This window comes from Parasteatoda tepidariorum, chromosome 7 (assembly GCF_982258835.1).
Source record: "Parasteatoda tepidariorum strain Cologne lab strain chromosome 7, Ptep-v5.0, whole genome shotgun sequence".
NCBI lineage: Eukaryota > Metazoa > Arthropoda > Arachnida > Araneae > Theridiidae > Parasteatoda > Parasteatoda tepidariorum.
The window spans coordinates 49877609-49894757 of NC_141761.1; the positions used below are offsets into that span (position 1 = coordinate 49877609).

Here is a 17149-nt window from a genome sequence, read left to right on the forward strand (position 1 = left end):
CAGTGCTGACTTAAAATATCCGCAGTTGTAGACGAATCATGGGTTAGAGTCTCCTTGCTGTCAGGCAAACTGTGGGAGATTTTGTGTTTTTCCACTCTGTGTAACTTAAATGCGAGTTAGTTCCATCAAAAATCCTCCACGAAGGCAAATTTGTCCCAACAACTTGATCCAGGAGCTCTCTTGTCTTCTGGATTGGATTATCTTCAAATCACTTAAGTTGTTTAAAAAACAAATAAAAACTTTTTTTTTCTGAAGTATATTTTTTATATTTACAAAACAAAGTTCCTTATCAAAAAATGTACTATTGGTCAACTTTATACGTTTATAATTTCTTATTTGAAATTTCTGCTTATATGTCTTACGAAAATTATTAATTTCTTTGGTTATTTCTATTGGCTGATTATATGTAGTGGTAATTTCATTACTGGCAATTTCTAATTCTATTGAAGTTAAACCTTATAAAGTAGTAGCAAAAATAAAGCTTCTTTTGACAGCTTAAAAAATTACAATTGATAATCTTACCTTTGAAAAAGAGGATAAAAAACTTAACTCTAATTGCTAGATAGTGAAAAATAGCAGCAGATTGAAAATTCTAAATTAGATATGTTCTGGTAGTGGTAAAATAATTTCTATGATATAAAGCTGAATAAACCTACAAAAAATTAATTTTAAAAGACTAAAGTTTTTTTTTTAGTAATAGAGTCGTTTGAGAAACGTCTGGTTGGGAGAGCACCGGACTTACTTTAGTTAGAACGGGAGTTCGAATCCAGCAGACCAAACACTCCCCGCGTAGTAAACGGTGACCAGTGTACGTTAAATCTGTTAGGCCACAAAGTCCTCTATGTTCTCATAACAAACTTTACCTCTAGGGGTACTGAATTGGAGATTGACAGTTGTCTGATTCAGGTCAAAATTACGATCTGTGACTGAAGGAATGAGTGAATAGATGTATGAATGGGTTCGCCCTGTAAACGGCTGTGACGTATGGGTGTGGCAGAACTGAAATTCTTGGCTGGAAAACAAGAGCAGTCGCACCTCTTGCCTTAAAAGAACAATCGCATCCCTTACCTTAATGGCCTACGATAAGAACAACAACAGAGACTTAAAACAAATCTTAAAAATTGGATATATTCCTGCTTTTTTTGAAGTGAGACAAAGACGGAAGCTATAGAACATTTAACAATGAAATCTTTCTTATTATTCCTAAGCATTCAGTGTATGACGAATGTGAACGTTTGATAGGTGACATAGGTGAAGGTTTTCCAAAATTTAAGTTTCAAAACTAAATTTTGATTAATTTTTTTGCAACCTATTGCGTCTGATAAAGAGCATTGCAGCAAATTAGGTAACCATTCTCTTAAAGCATTTCAAAACATTCACAGATTTCAAAATTGAAGATAAATTAAAAATCCTCCTTGATGAAAAATTGAAAATTTTATGTATCAATGTTTCTCTTTTATACTTTGATTTGGTGAGAGATATTATTTCAAAGATAATTAAAAAGTATTGCCAAAAATATCAATATGTAACTGCTTTCTGTTGTTAAGTAATCTGAATTAATTTACCTCATCTACACTGTGCTAGGATGTTCCAAGTTTCGGACGTCTAAAACAATTTTTCTACCAATAACTGCTTGTTTTTAACAAGGGACAAGGGTGTTAAAAATTTCATTGCCGCATTGTTTTAAATCAATGTTACAATACATTACATTCTTTTTCCAATATGCATGTGTGTGTCTGCCTGAACAAATGTGAAGAAAAAAATCCATAAAAGTATCAAAAATAAAAAGCGTACTCCCTAATGTCATAAGACATAATAAATGTGGTTGAATTGTCAATTTTAGTTGCATTTTGTGAAAATGTTCTTGAAACTAAGACAGTTAGTTTGTTATATAAACAGAAACAAATAAAAAACTTAAAGTGTAATTATCGTTTCCTATTAAAATTGAATTGAAAATAATTACTTTCCTTCTGCAAAGAAGTAAAAAGAAACAGACAAATAAAAGTTGCATTTCCTGTAAAGTATTTTAATGAACCACTTAATTTGCTTTAAAAACAAATGAAATTTTAAGTGTGACGAAAATAATTGTTTCAACTCCTCCAGCAAAAAATGCACTTTGCATTTTCAAAGTTCAAATAATAATTTCTATTTACATATATTGGGAATCTTGTTAATTTAAACTATTCTTGAATACTATTCTATCAGACATCTTTTGTTTCTAACTACCCCTAAAAAATTAACAGAAAACTTCGCTAAATCAATAAAACACTTTTTCGTCGAATTCAATCAATGAATTTACCGAGGAAACAGGAAAATCCAAAACTGCATTAAATGAAGAAAATTTGTGTCTCTTTCTCTTCTTTCTTCTTCTTTTTTTTCTGTTGTTTAAGTCACCCACGCCTTTAGGGTGAATAACAATAAGTGTTATTGGAAAAAAAAAACTGTCTTTTTTTCCTTCTGTTTTTTGGTTTATTTCGGATTTGTTCGATGAAACGGCGGATGTCCGGAATGCCGGGGTTTGGCGTCGGAAAATCTGTTCCCCCAATATTTATCCTAAAGTAGGGTAATATTGTTCCGCTTGGTAAATTCTCGCCTTTAAAGTAAGCCATGTAATTCTCCCTGTATTTCTTCACATGCATTTTATAAGTTATTCTTTTCATTTTCATTTTCGGTATTCCTTCATTTTGTTGATTACACTGGAATAAAATTGTTATTTTAACTATTATAATTAAATTCATAAATAGCTTTCTGTATCATTTACTCTGTAAAAAATTGCGGATAAAAAAGTACAGGCACTCTGGGTGCCAGTGCTTTTTACAGTGAAATCTATTTTTACAGTATTGTTTTACGGTATTAAAAATAAAAGTACTTTATGGATGTCGCACTCAAGGTGTCAGTACTTTTTACCAGAATTCGATCCAGAATTTTTTACCACGCACTTATTTTAGATATTCCACTCGTTAATTATGAAATATTTTGTTGGCTCTACACAGAAGATTGGAATATTTAAATTTTTTGATAAAAGAAGTAAAAAAAATAATAATTGGAACATATATCCCAAATTTTTATCTATAATCTGCAGGTCAAGTGTCAGACGAGTCACTTGAATTATTATACAGCACATTCTTTTTCGGAAAAAAAATCTTCAAAGAAAGTATTTAGATTTTGTCTCTCTCTTTGAAAAATGTTGAGCTTTATTAGTATTTGTAAAATTACTTTATTTTGAATAAAAAAGAAACATAATTTTTTTCAGGGTTAAGTGAAATACATAGCATAAAACCGTAATGGTGTGAAACAATTTCTCATTGTTATCGTCGCATTCTTACTGAACAGAAAATTAATTTCTCACTTAAGTTAAAAGATCCCGATTTCTTTACTTGTCATTAACGAGAAATTCAGAACTATTTACACAAACTAATTAGGTGCAATTCCAATTTACTTAAACCAGGATTGAAAAAGTCTTTAACTTTCAAGACAAAGACGAACTGCAACGCATTTACACCACTAAATTGTATACCACAATTTATGCTGTTTCTGTTTAAAAAAAAGAGAAACAACCTCTTATCATAATTGCGAACTAAAATGCAATAAATACTACACAGAAGCGTCAATCATTGTTCAATTCAAACAAGATAGATTTATATAAAACAGTCTACTTTTCACAACTGTTCCTTGGATAGATTTGAAGAAATAAATTAGCAATTTTAGGAACGACAAATTGTCCAATGTTTAGAAATAGTCCTGGAAATGATGAGTTCTATTCCGCAAATCGAATTGGTAAAATCCAAGGACATTTGACAAATCCAAAATATTACCCAGATCCATTTCTCTATCGAAATCTCCAGAGAAATGGATGTTGAAAGTTGTATTCGCAATGATGTTAACTCATGAGGATATGCTGGAGACACACTGATAAAATAAACAGAAGCAGAAAGGAAGTTTCGTTAGAAATATAGGCTTTATTAATGCAAATTTCATTAGTATTGTCAAGAAAATAAATGTATGTATTGTTAAACGATGCAATAAAAAATTACGCTGTTCTTTAAAATAATTAATCTCATTTATATTCTAAAAATTTATAAATTTATTTATACACTTGCACTTTCTTTCGAACTTTTTAAGCATATAATAAAATTAATATTAGGAACTCGAACATAACATTAAATTTTAATGTTCTCCTAAAAAGGTTAAAATTTACACTGAGAAATAAGGTATGGTCAAAACAACCCTATGATGTAAAATTTACCGAGTTCCTGGTTCTATGGGAACACTAAAATGCTCAGTAAATTTTTACCGAAGTGCTTTGTTAAGGATTTCTATAAAATTAGCAATAAAATAAGGTTTTAAAATAATTGGTAAAATTTAGTAAACATATGGTATAATTTGGTAATTTTGTCATAATACCTTAGAGCATGATTTATTTCTCAGTTTCGCATTTTTTCCTAAGTGTGTGGTAATAAGTACTATAATTTTGAAAAATAGAATTTAAGGTAAATTATTACTATATGAAAGGAAAAACCACCAAATGAATGGTTTAAATGCCATAAATTTCAATTTCACTCTCGAAAGTTATGTTTTTTCACTTTAAAAAAAATGACAAACCGGAGTTTTATGTTTTAAACGGAATTTCCGAAAAAAAAAAACATTTTGTAGATTTGAGATAAATAAGGATAATTTGTACCGTTACCTTAGTTTTGACATACGTTGATTTTACGATTATCGATTCTAAATTGCAGATGTTTGGTTAAATTAATTGAACTTTCAATTTTTTAGAAAAATTTTTTCTGAAGGAAGTTCAGCATTTTTAGACACTGATTATTTTAATATTTCTTATAGAATAGAAATATATAGAGCAAAAACATTTTACTCAAAAAGAAGGATGATTTTAGCTCTACTTCAGTAGTTTTGAGTCACATTGTTTTTGTTTTAATCTACTTAATAATGTTGTTAAATTCGTTTCTGTTTTTTTACGATTGAATTAAAAAGTCGAGTGCAATATTTGTTTGGGTGCAATTATTTAATTAAATGAAAAACAATAATTACGTTTCGCGAAAAGTTATTAAAGAAGTAAGGTGGCCAAAGTTTAAAAAAAATTTAAAATATAAAATATCTGTAGTAAATTATCATGTCATTCACAAACTTTGATAATTTAATATTTTAAAGGAGCTAGTTAAACTTTTGAAGAAGTTTTTGAGCAGATAAACAGAATGACCTTTACTATTCAAAGGTAAAACCAAAAACATATCAGCAGAAGAAAATAAAATGTACTTTTTGAAAAGTTTAACTTGTGCAGAAAAAAAAAATCATTTACATAAGACTTTAGAAAAAGGAAAGAGTAATTACATTATGGCTTGAGAGTTTGAAGAAAATTCTGAAATTAAAAGTAAAAAGTTTTTATAACTCCTATTTCAATTTTCCTTTTAGGTTTTTATATTCAACATTCCTCTATGTTGACATTTCAACATACTATTTTTTTTATTTTTTTGAGGATGGTGGTAGCTGAATTTCTTTGTTAATAAACTTACAAATTTAAAATATCCATTTTGCAGCAACTAGTGAAGGTAAAATAAGTAGTAAAAATGTTTTCTTCCTCGATATTTGTAAAAAGAATAAATATTTTTATTTCTTTTCCAAAATGAAGACTATTTTCCAATGATATATCGATTACTTCTAGTAAAGAACGTAAATACCAAATAAATGTCAATTGCGCGAATTGTGAGCCTTGATTTTTTTTAACGTTAAACATTTGATGGCCACGTTAATAATTTTAATCTAATAGAAAACCGACTCCTTTCCGTAACTTATATAATACAAAAAAAAAAAAAAAAAAAAAAAAACACCTTGAGAAGACTGTTTCGGGTTCAAGGGCAGTATTAATTAATATTTAATAATATTGCTTAATATTTTCTTAATTTTATTAAAATTTATTAAAATGCTCTACTAACTGCAATTAAACGATCAATTTTTGAAGACGCTTAAAAATTGTGCAAATATTTCTAAATGTATAGAGCTAGAATTTTATATTTGTAATATTGCAGTTGTGAATATTCGTCTGAACAGAAAATAAATTCTTTAATGGTTTTTTCTCAACTTAAAGAAACTGCATGCGAATGTATTTTTAAAAGTTATTTTCGTCGTTGTAGATTTGTGTCTCGATATGATGATTTTATCTCAACTTCAAAAGCTTTATCGATACCCGTACTCCGAAAATGAGCTAAAAGAGTACCCCCTTTTCCAAATCTTCCAAATAACCGTCTTTGGCCAAGTTTGCGGGAAGCGTGACTTTCTGGTTGTACACTTTTGCACTAGATTATGCGACCTGATACACTCCGTCCATTAGCTGTATATATATATATATTTTCCGGGTACTTTGTCAAAAAATCTTTAGGTCATTAAGATAAGCCTAAGCATTTTTTAGGATAATAGAAGACTTACTCTATCAGAATGAATTTGCAGAGGTGTTTTGCAATAAACTTTTAATAAATTCTTTTAATAATACAATAAGGCTATAAAATAAACTTTCACTATGGGCTTATTGGAAAGTGATTGAAATAAATCAGGTTAATTGAGCAATAAATGGCATATTTCCTTGTTAACTTAAAAGTATGTTTACTCACAGCTACCCCATATATCTAAAAGGTGCCAAGATGATAAAAAATATCTAAAGATTTTACAATTTGTTATGATAACGTTAGCTGTTTGAAAAAGCCCGATTATTGTATTGTAAGTAGGGAACTTTTACGAATTCAAAACCAATTTTGCACAATTAAAAAACTGTTCTATTTGGGAAAATAATTAACTAGAACTTTCCTTATATAGAATTTTTTAATTTAGTGAGAATGTTGCAACTGTGGCAGAATCCACAATTAGATAAATGTCATCAAGTCTTTCCAAAAATAGACAGTTTAATCAAGAAATTTCATTAGAGCGTAAAGGTAATCTTTTGATCGATTACAGTGTCATTTTCTCCTCAAGTAGGTGAAAGTAATAGCGAGTTATAAATATTATAAAGAAATAATAAAAAAAAACTTCTTAAAATTCTTATATTTTTCCAAAATCACTTCTAAAACCGAAATATTCTTAAAAATTAAATAGTATTTCTATTCGGAATAATAAAATTTTTTATCTTGTTTTATATAGCCTTAAAAGAAATAATGTTTTATGCTATCACAATTAAACAAAGATAGCACTTTTTACAAAGTATGATACAGGTAATTAATTGAAATATGTGCTAAAATCATCTCTATTGTTGAAATACATATAACAAAAACAACTGGAAAGCAACTGGAAGAACACACATCTGCATTGTTCTACATTGCTATTTCTACAATGTTTTGCTGTGTCTGAAACACTTAAGATACATCTTGCTTTATTTAATAAGAAATTACTCTATTTAATATTTAAATTTGGGACTTATGAAAACCTTTATTAAGAAATTACGAGCTTAGGCTCAAAATATTACTTTAGATCACTATCTAAAATAGTTGTGAATGATAGTATCCGTCTTGTACTGACAAAAATACATCACAAAATATCGGCCAATCGTTATAATTTTGTATTTTTGTATAAATGTTTGTTTACTTATTGAAAATTGTGCTTGTAAGGAAATATTGTCAAAAAGGTCTGGAAAATCGGATTAAAGTGTAATTATCAGCGTCAAGTAAGACTCCATAAATGAAGCAAAACATCTAAATTAAAAAAATAAAATGGTATAAATTTTAAAAATTCAATATTTACTGTTGTAAGAATTTAAATTTTAATGATAGATTTGTAAAATTTTCATATGATGATACTCTTAGATTTAACGCAACCAGTTTCTTCTCAAAAAATTTAAAAATTACAATGTTTATATGCTAAGCTGTAGTAAAAAAATACACAAAATAACAATTTTATTGCATAAAATTGATTCGGAAAGTAATTCTAAACATCGTAATGTCATTTTCAAAGATTGTTTTTGAATTTTAACTCTTGATAGAGGACTATTTTACTTGCACGTTTTCTATATACTCGCCTTCGTGTTGGTGGACAAAATATTACCTACTTCAAACTAGCTAGATTATTCAAATCTCTAATGAAGCTTTTAGTAATGCATTTTGCAATCCCTTTCGGACCACTCGAAGCGGCTAATCACTATTTTATTAAAGTTAATTTACATTCAATCAAAGTTAAAAGTTAAGATAATTTTCCTCTGATCCATATGGCTATCAAATCTCTTGTGGTCCTCTGCGTTTGATAACCGTACCATTTAAATCGATTTTTAACAAACTGAATTTTTGGCCATATTATATCAAAAGAGAGTTTATAACCAATCAAAATTTCGTCTCTTCCCTATTTTACCTGTGCACTCTTCTTTTAACTATTAGCTGTAAGCTGGATAACAATAAATGATGATGGCTACATTTAACGACCGTTTCAAGCAGAATTCTCTATTTCAACAAATAGAATTTCTATTAATAATATTTCCAACCTCTCTCCAATTAGCCAGAGTACTCTTATTTCTACTTAAACTTTGTTCATAATTCCATTGCAAGCAACGTTTTTTTTTTTTTTTTCAAAATGCAGTTATAAAATTGTTTGATATTTTAACGTCAATAGTAATTTCGACCCTTTCTAGACATAAACAAACACAAAACTAAAAAGATGAAAATAATAAAGTGAAATAAAATAAGCGAATATAACTAAAGTTTTCATTATGTCATAAGGTTTTTGTCAAACTTAGTAAATTTATGAGAAATCATTTTCGTAATATTATTAGCCCTGAGAAGTAACCTCTCGTCTTGTAAAATTGATGTGACTCAAGTTTTTTGCTTAAAGACTGACAAAAATAAAATTATTTGATCCATTTTAGACCACATGAAAAATATAGTTTGTTCAAAATTATTTCATATTATTATTGTTTTTTTAACAGCGTTAGGTTTATTATTATGTATCCACTTGCTTCACTGTTATTTCATAATTTTAAATTCATTCCTTAATTATTTTATCTTTATTTATATTGAGAATTGTGCATTAAAACATATTTGGATTCTAATTATAATTAAAACGGTGTTATTTATTTTTTCTTCTTTTCATCTAGTATCGTTACTTTTGAAAGTGCAGCCTAACAAATAAAAGTATCAAAACGCCAAACACCTTATTTTATACAATTTTAAGTCCCACTTAAAATAATTTTATGTATTAGAGGTTTAGTGATAAAAATTTTAAAAATCTTTCTCAAATTTTCGTAAAAATTAATATACTTAAAAAATTTTTTTAATTTGTGACATTAAAAGCAGTTACAGCAGAAGAAGGAAAATTCTAGAGAATTTCAGTGGGAAATGCTTAATTAATTTGTTTTTTTTTTTTATTTCATATAAAAGTTTCTAGTGGTGTGTTTTTTTAAGAGTTGCTAAAAAACTTTAACAATTCGCACAAAGAGATATTTATAAGAATAGTGCATGGAGAAGAGTGAAAATTAAAAAAGAAAACTAATTTAAATATTACAACTAATATGAATATTTAAAGAAATAATATTATAGTAATAGAACTAATTCGAAAAATTAAGCTCAAACAGACATAATTAAATACAGTATTATAATAGATGAAGACAAAAAATATCATATGCAAAAAATATATTAATTGACGACTTTCTTTTCTCTAAATACTGAAACCATCGAGACTATATTTTCTTTATCCAAATGTAACTTTTAGACATTTTAAATTAAAATAATTTAAATTATTTAACGGTAACAAATTGCAAACTCAAAACTTGAACTTTTTTTCATGATTAGAATCAAGTTTATTGTTAAGCAAACTTTTAAAGTATTAGACAAAAGCTAAATAAAAATTAAGTTCCTAGAATCAAACATAAATATGTTTACTTTTTAGGTTTTCACGTTATGATAAAAGTCATAATTTGTGATTTTATAAAATGTTAATGAGAATTTATATTTTTAAAATACAATGATTGAGATAGTTAGTTAAGGATGCATTTACGATACAGATATTTAAAAAAGGGATGGATATTTAAAAGTTCAATGGCAGAATAGATATTTAAATATGCAATGATAAGATAGATACTTTAAAACTCAAAAATATTAGAAAAAAACTATTGTTATTGTTAAGCTAACTTTCACAGTATAAGACAAAAGCTAAATGAAATTTAAGTTCCCAGAATCAAACATAAATATGTTTACTTTTTAGGTTTTCGCGTTATGATAAAAGTCATAATTTTTGATTTTCCAAATTGTTAATGAGAATTTATATTTTTAAAATACAGTGATTGAGATAGTTATTTAAGGATGTATTCATGAGATAGATATTTAAAAAGGGGATGGATATTTAAAAAATCAATGGCGGAATAGATATTTAAATATGCAATGATAAGATAGATACTTTAAAACTCAAAAATATTGAAAAAAAACTCTTGTTATTGTTAAGAAAACTTTTACAGTATAAGTCAAAAGCTAAATAAAAATTAAGTTCCCAGAATCAAACATAAATATGTTTACTTTTTAAGTTTTCGCGTTATAATAAAAGTCATAATTTTTGATCGTCTAAAATGTTAATGAGAATTTATATTTTTAAAATACAATGATTGAGTTACTTATTTAAGGATGCATTCATGAGATAGATATTTAAAAAGGGGATGGATATCTAAAAATTCAATGGCGGAATAGATATATAAATATGCAATGATAAGATAGATATTTTAAAACTCAAAAATATAAAAAAAAAAAAAACTCTTGTTATTGTTAAGCGAACTTTTACAGTATAAGACAAAAGCTAAATAAAAATTAAGTTTCCGGAATCAAACATAAATATGTTTACTTTTTAGGTTTTCGTGTTATGATAAAAGTCATAATTTTTGATTGTCTAAAATGTTAATGAGAATTTATATTTTTAAAATACAATGATTGAGTTACTTATTTAAGGATGCATTCATGAGATAGATATTTAAAAAGGGGATTGATATCTAAAAATTCAATGGCGGAATAGATATTTAACTATGCAATGATACGATTTTAAAATTCAAAAATATTAAAAAAAAACTGTTGTTATTGTTAAGCAAACTTTTGCAGTATAAGACAAAAGCTAAATAAAAATTAAGTTCCCAGAATCAAACATAAATATGTTTACTTTTTAGGTTTTCGCGTTATAATAAAAGTCATAATTTTTGATTGTCTAAAATGTTAATGAGAATTTATATTTTTAAAATACAATGATTGAGATATTTATTTAAGGAAGCATTCATGAAATAGATATTTAAAAGGGGATTGATATCTAAAAATTCAATGGCGGAATAGATATTTAAATATGCAATGATAAGATAGATACTTTAAAATTCAAAAATATAAAAAAACTATTTTAAAATGCAATAATTGGATAAATAGTTTCCTAGCAAAACAGTCAATGTTATTCAATAAGCAAACCAAAATGAAGAAAAAATATTTTTAGAAATACTGATTGAATTTTTGATATTTGTATTTAGGAAATAACCAGATAGAGTTTGTTAAATGAATAGACCTGATTGTAGAAAGAGTTTTTGAAAATTCTAATCGCAGTCACGTTAAGTTGAGATAGATAATAAGTCATATTCTGAACAAACATTTAGTCTGTGCAACATTTGTGTATGTCAAAACAGGGATATTAGAGTAAAGTTTTCCTCCAGCTTTGCAAATAAACTAATAACAATAAATTTTATGAGAATAGAATCTAATGTTATTAGAAATTCCTTTGTGAACTGCACTGCTATATGCTTTTTTTATATATTTTGTTTCGTTTTTATCTTTTCTAAAAAGGCTAATGATTTTTATTTAATTGTTTTTTTTATTAATAATTAAAGTATAAATTTTTGAAAAAAGCAAATAAATAAAATAAGAAATTGCACCTTTTCGGAAAACACAAAAGTATAACGAAAACTATCAAGTTAAATAGATTGTATATTCTATGGGATTTTTTTGTTGTTGATATTCTATGTAAATATTTCATAGGAATTTCTCTTGAATGTAGGAAAATCTTTTCATCTTTTCTTAAGAGAGATTTTTAATTGATTGCTTTTTTTATTAATAATTAAAATATGAATTTTAAAAAAAATAAACAAATAAATAAAATAAAAAATTGCACCTTTTTGGAAAACACAAAAACTATAGCGAAAACTATTAAGTAAAATAGATTGTATATTCTATGGGATTTTTTTGTTGTTGATATTCTATGTAAATATTTCATAGGAATTTCTCTTGAATGTAGGAAAATCTTTTCATCTTTTCTTAAGAGGCTAATTATTTTTATTTGATTGTTGTTTTAATTGATAATTAAAATATAAATTTAAAAAAATAGACAAATAAATAAAATAAAAAAATGCACCTTTTAGAAAATACAAAAACTATAACGAAAACTATAATCTATTCTATGGGATTTTTCTGTTGTTGATATTCTATGCAAATATTTCATAGGAATTTCTCTTGAATGTAGGAAAATTAAATAAGAAAATTAATAATTTAGATTCAACTTTAAATTATTATTCTTGTTCAAGTTATTTACAGTAAAAAAACTTTTTATACATTTTATTCATTTAGAATAACAGGAAGTCAGAATAATACTTCGTATTTATTTAATAAGAGAAATGGAGCAACTTGAAATAGTTGAAGATAAAGCGTTGTTTAGGTACTAAAAAGTAATACTATTTTCTTGTGCCAAGCTATAATTTTTCTTCCTTATTCTGAGTTTTATAACTGTTGAAAGAAACAACTTCATATCTTCCTCTATTTTAATTTGTGCTCAATATGTTGTTAACTATGTAGTTATTGCAGCACAAAACATTCAGCCTTTCCATTAGTGTTGTGCACACTGTTGTATTTATAAGATATTCACGTTATAGTAAACCTTTAGAAATTTTAAAGCATGTTGAACACTAGCATGAATTAAACTTGTTGCATGATAACTTAGCCATATTATTTTACTTCTGAAAATTAATTACACACTAATAAAAATAAGTAAGGTTCAAACTACTAGAATATGGTAAGGTATATCATGTTTCAGGCACCATAGGAATATCAAAAAACTCGGTGATTTTAACCGAAACGATTTGCTAATGATTTTGAAAAAAAATTAACAATAAAATACAGTTTTGTAATGTATTATAAAATTTTATAAACGTAGTAAAAATTTGGTAATTTTATCAAGATACTTTAGAACATGGCATAAAAATCCTTTTTCGTTTAAATTTAATTTTAAAGTTTGTCTTTTTTACTAAATTTGCGGTGATAAGAACAATAACTTTGAAAACCAGAATTTGCAATAAACCTTTACCGCTATAACCAATAAATACCTAATAAATGGTTTAAATACCTTATAATTTGGTTTTATTAACCAAGGTTATATTATTTAATACCAAGTATATCATTAACATGCAATACAGTAATTTTATTAGTTTTTTTCCTTCTTGATCGATTTAAGAAAATTAACATTTCTATAAATATAAATGTTTAACTCAGGCATAACGCTGTAATTCTTTTAAAATGGATGGTTGCTGAATGAAGAAATATTAAACTTATTTACATTATTTTAATAACTACGTTCTTAAATTTATTACTAGTTTTAAAATTATTACAAAAAAATTACGATTTTTTTTTGCATTAAGAACTTTCTGACATAAATTAAATTGGAGGCAAACTGATTAAAAGTACAGTCTTATGTTAAGAACTCAATTATTTATAATCTATCTTGTTTAAATACAACACAATTTAGTACCAAAAATTGCCTAATTTGTCACATAAAAATATTAAAAAACATCAATTGTTACAACATTTTTATAAAAAAAAAAGAATTATAAATACATACAAGTATAAAACAAGAAGGTTTGCTTCAATATTTTTTATGAATTTCTGGCAATAAATTAATTTAAAATTCGCATATCATATACTTCCAAAAAACTGCTGATCAAATTACAGTAAAAAGAACAGTAAATTCATTTTACTTTTATCGTAAATTCATTTTACCGGAATATGTTACGGAGCAAAAATTCGATATACCGTAATTTTTTGCATTAATGATTAAGGTTCAATCATTGATAGGTAGGTACTTTATTTACGTCGCACTAGAACTGCACAATGGGCTATTGGCGACGTTCTGGGAGATATCCAAAATCCCTGATAATGATCCGAAGACATGTCATCGTAATTTTGATTATCTGAAGAGGGGATGGCTCCCCTACTTTGGTAGCCCAACTACCTGCTCGCGAAGTCGAGCACTTAACGGTTGAACAGTTTAACAAGGACCGATACCACGCACCCTCGGGTAAAATCATTGAACCACTCTAATTAAATAAATATTACTGTTAAAGTTACGGTATCATATTTTACGGTAAAAATTGATTTTACGGATGATGCCCCCAAAGACCGGTATTTAATACCGTAATTTCATCCCGAATTTTTTACAATGCATAAACAAAACAATTTAATTTCCTTTTTTTGAAAAAAAATTTATACCCCTGCATTTAAATTATTTCCCATCTTTTATTTGGTTTATTTTTTTATCTCCTCATCATGCTCTAAAATAAATATTTGAAAAAATTTGCTTTATTTTTTTTCCAATATTTCCTACTAATAAAACACAAAACATCTCACTTATTATTTTATTACATTAAAAACATTAAATTAAAAAAAAATGATAATTTGTTTTATGTTTTTCAGTATTTTCAACTAATAAAACATCCCTCTCATTATTTTATTACATTAAAAACAATAAATTAAAAAAGGAAAATAATAATAATTTGTTTTATTTTATTCAGTATTTTCAACTAATAAAACAAATAACATCCCACTCATTATTATATTGCATAAAAAACGTTTCAGAATAAATTGTTTAAAAATACATTAAAATAAAAAGCAATCTACCCTTACATAAAACAAGGAAAAATTCATACCCTTCTCTCTAATATTTTTCCTTCCTCAACGTAATCTGTTTTATGCCAGATGCAGTATTTTCAACTAATAAAACACAAACCATCCCTCTCATTATTTTATTACATTAAAAACATTAAATTAAAAAATAAATAAATAATTTGTTTTAATTTATTCAGTATTTTCAACTAATAAAACAAATAACATCCCACTCATTATTGTATTGCATAAAAAACGTTTCAGAATAAATTGTTTAAAAATACATTAAAATAAAAAGCAATCTACCCTTACATAAAACAAGGAAAAATTCATACCCTTCTCTCTAATATTTTTCCTTCCTCAACGTAATCTGTTTTATACCAGATGCGCCCTTCCAATATGCCAGATGCAATTATAGGGATGGACCGACTTGCTTTGCTTGCATTACTTAGTTCCTACGAAACACGTGTTGATCTCCATGAGATGATACGTCGATATGTTTTGGTCGACAAGAACGGGGATTTTCGCCATTCATTTTAGGCAGCGTGGGACGGAGCGCATGCGCTTAACGGGATATTGCCTCCGTCATCACCTGTGGAGCTCTCTGGGTATTCTGAAAGTCCACGAAAATTCAGAAAAGGCGAAACAATTTTTTTTTCTCGTTCTTCCGACGTATGTGGGTATGAGGGAAATAAATTTAACATATTTTATCTTCTTCCATTATCGGAACACGCGTTATCGAATTTTTGTTTTTCGTTTTTCTTTCGTGGGAATATATTTTGAGTTTTATCATATGTTGAAAATAAAATCGTATCATAAAGGTTGAAAAAAGTTGTCGAGAGAAAAGGAGAATGTAATAGTTCGTAATTTTAGAGAGTTGGGAATAAATATATCCTTTTGCGATAATAATTGTATTTCTGTCAAGAACTATACATATAATTAAAATGTCTAAAGAGATAAAAAATTGAAAAAAAAAAAGTATAAAGGGAATGGAAGGGAGAAATAAAAGTTCATTTGTTTTCAAACAAACAATATCCATTTAAAAAATTGAAAAATGCGTAATATTATTATCAAACAATAGATATTAATTGGCGTTTAATTATAGAGCAAGTTGATATTTCTTATACGCACATAATTACATATATTTCTTATACTTTATATAAGATACAAAAGTGCGAAATTTTCAATGAAATCGCTATTTATGTTAACACATTATAAGCAAATGTGTGTTTTAGCACAGTTTACTTAAATTTACTTTAAAGATGCATAAAAGTAATAATTGAGAATAAAAAATGAGCAATGAATGAGATTTTGCATTGATGTGAAGATAGTTAAAGGACGCATTACCAAATTTTGACTGATGAACTTTCAAAACAGTAAGTCTCATTACTATAACTCAACTCATAAACTCAACTTTTTTGCTCCCAGATTGCGACTACTTTACTGGAATGCAAATAATTTACTTGGAATGCAAATCTATTCGCATCAAAACATTATTTCCTGTTTTTAGCAACCATTATTCTTTAAATAAGATGTAGTTGAAGTAAATATCTTTTCTTGGAATATGCTATTTATGGCCGAAGTTCCAATTATGATATCTGAAAAATATTTTCTATATAATATTCCAACGTCTAAAAGGGTTAAAAATCAGATTTTATAGTCAAAAACTACAGGGCAGTTCCATTATTAGAGACTTACAGTTACAAAGGAAAAAAAGACCTTACTTTGTTCAAGTACATAAAAAAATATTGGCACGTTTAAATATGAAAAAAATAACCTACACGAAGAAAAATAATTATTGCAAAATTGGAGCACTGTATGGAAAAAAAATAATTCTGGTTAATAAAACCAAAATATACGGTATTTAACATGTTCTTTTAGTAGCTTTTCCGTCAATATGGTAACGTTTACTGGAATTTTGTTCAAATTTATAGTTCTATTTGCTACTTATTTAGTAAAAAATACAAAACTGAAAAGTAAATTTAACCGAATATATGTTTTTTATGCCCTGCTTAAAGGTATCCTGATAAAATTACTAAATTTTACCACATTCTAGCTAAATGGATAACCAAAAAGCTATATAATTTTTCCCGAAGTTCCTCGGTAATTGTTTTTGTAGAATTAACAATAAAATATGGTTTTTAATTGATAAAATTTGGTAAATGTGCTAAACTTTTGTAATTTCATCATGGACTTTAAAGCAAAGCATAATGACCATTTATTTGGATAAATTTGCTTTTCAGTTTTTGTTAAATGCGGGATAAAAAGAATTATAATTTTGAAAAACC

General features: G+C 26.7%; 1 protein-coding gene across 2 annotated transcripts in view; it reads right to left on the minus strand.

Annotated features, from left to right (window-relative positions):
• The window catches only part of LOC107439326 (uncharacterized), a 146995-nt gene extending 131415 nt beyond the window's left edge, over positions 1-15580 (minus strand). The window contains exon 1 of one of the 2 annotated variants that reach the window (XM_016051881.4): positions 15197-15580. The gene's annotated coding sequence lies outside the window, so the exon portion shown is untranslated. Of the gene's footprint in view, positions 1-14905 lie in introns of both variants that reach the window. The other variant, XM_071183485.2, reaches the window with a different exon arrangement.
• Between the last annotated feature and the right edge of the window lie 1569 nt (positions 15581-17149).